Genomic DNA, 2388 nt, shown 5'->3' with positions numbered 1-2388 from the left:
GTGTAGTTAATTGTGTCAGATGATTCTTACACATTTATTTTTTTAATATAATTTTTATTGATTTCAGAGAGGAAGGGAGAGGGAGAGAGATAGAAACATCAATGAGGAATCATTGATCAACTGCCCCCTGCATGCCCCACACTTGGATCAAGCCTGCAACCCAGGCATGTGCCCTGACCAGGAATCAAACTGTGACCTCCTGGTTCATAGGTCAACGCTCAACCACTGGGCCACACTGGCCGAGAACTTATATATTTATTGAGAAGATGATATTTATTTTTCTCAATTACTCTGCTAAAGAAATGAATTGTAATGATTTATTTTCAAATATTAAATCAACCCTGAATCCTTGGTTTAAACGCACATAATCATAATCTGTTATTCATTTTATATTTCTGACTTTCACTTTCTTTTTTTCCTCTGTTTTAATTGAATTTATTGGGATGACACTGGTTCACAAAATCATAGAGGTTTCAAGTTTACAACTCAATAAAACATCATCTGCACACTGCCTCATGTGCCCATCGCCCCAACCAAAGTCTTTTTTTTTGTATCCAATTCTCCCCCTTTGTCCACCTCCACCTAGTCCCCATCCGCCTTTCCCTCTGGCTATACCACACTTTTATCTGTGTCTACGTGTTATGTATATATAGTTTTTGCTTAATCACTTCACATTCTTTCATCCAGTCCCACAACCCCCTTCCCCTCTGACAGCTGTCAGTCTAGTGCCTCCACTATTTTGTTCATCAGTTTATTTGTATTAAATTCCATATATGAGTGAGACCATATATTTGTCTTTCTCTGAATGGCTTATTTCACTAAACATTGTAATCTCCAGATCATCCAGGTTGTCACAAAAGGGAAGATTTCCCTCTTTTTTTACAGCTGCATAGTATTCCATTGTATAAATGTACCACAGCTTTTTATCCACTAATCTACTGACGAGCAATTAGACTGCTTCCCAATCTTGGCTATTGTAAAGAAATCTGCAATGAACACAGTGGTGCAAATATTGGAAATTATACCCTTATCAGATGTATTATTGGCAAATACTAGGTGTAGCATTGAATAATGGGGATTTTTTTCATTAGATGGAGTTACACATATGTTCTCCCATACAGTAGGATCTCTTTTTATTTTGTTAATGGCTTCCTTTGTTGTGCAAAAGCTTTTTAGTTTGATGTAGTTCCATTTTTTAATGATTTCCTTTGTTTTTCTTGCCCGAGGAGGAGATACATCAGCAAAAATATTGCTCTGAGAGATGTCTGAGATTTTAATGCCTGTGTTTTCTTTAAGGATTTTTATGGTTTTGTGACTTACATTTAAGATGTTTATCAATTTTGATTTATTCTTGTGTATGGTGAGAGTTGGTAGTCTATTTCTTTTCTTTTCTTTTCTTTACTTTTCTTTCCTTTTCTTTTCTTTTCTTCGTTTTTTTTTTTGCATGTACCTGTCAAATTTTCCCAACATCACTTATTGAAGAGACTGTCTTTACTCTATTATATGCTCTTGCCTACTTTGCCAATATTAATTAACCATAGAGGCATGGGTTTATTTATGGACACTCTGTTCTGTTGCATTGATCTATATGCCTGTACTTATGCCAGTACCAGGCTATTTTTATTACAATGGCCTTGTAGTATAATTTCATTATCAGGTATTGTGATACCTACAAGTTTTGTTCTTCTTTCTCAGTATTACTGAGGCTATTTTGAGTCTTTTTTTGTTCCATATAAGATTTTGAAATATTTGTTCTAGATCTGTGAAATATGCCATTAGTGTTTTAATAGGAATTGTATTGAATCTATAGATTGTTTTGGGTACTAATACATTTCAATGATGTTAATTCTTCCTATCCATGAACATGATATATAATTCCACTTACTTATATCTTTCTTGATTTCTTTCTTCAATGCTATAGTTTTCTGAATATATGTCTTTTACCTCCCTGGTTAAATTTATTCCTAGGTATCTGATTTTTTGTTGCAATAATAAATGGGATTGTTAATTTCTCTTTCTTTTTTTATTTTTTTATTGCTTAAAGCATTACAAAGGGTATTACATATGTGTCCTTTTTTTTTTCCCCGCCCTTGACAATACCCCGGCTTCCCCTACCTCCCAGTGTCTTATGTCCATTGGTTATGCTCATATGCATGCATACAAGTCCTTCGGTTGATCTCTTACCCCCCTCCCTCCTGCCCCCCACCCCTCCCCGGCCTTCCTGCTGCAGTTTGACAATCTGTGTGAGGCAGCTCTGCCTCTGTATCTATTATTGTTCAAAAGTTTATAATGGTCTCTATTATCCATGAATGAGTGAGATCATGTGGTATTTTCCCTTCATTGACTGGCTTATTTCACTTAGCATAATGCTCTCCAGCTCCATCCATG

This window comes from Myotis brandtii, unplaced genomic scaffold, assembly GCF_000412655.1.
Source record: "Myotis brandtii unplaced genomic scaffold, ASM41265v1 scaffold402, whole genome shotgun sequence".
Classification (NCBI taxonomy): Eukaryota; Metazoa; Chordata; class Mammalia; order Chiroptera; family Vespertilionidae; genus Myotis; species Myotis brandtii.
The sequence above is the reverse complement of the archived record's forward strand: the minus strand, read 5'-3'. Positions refer to the sequence as shown.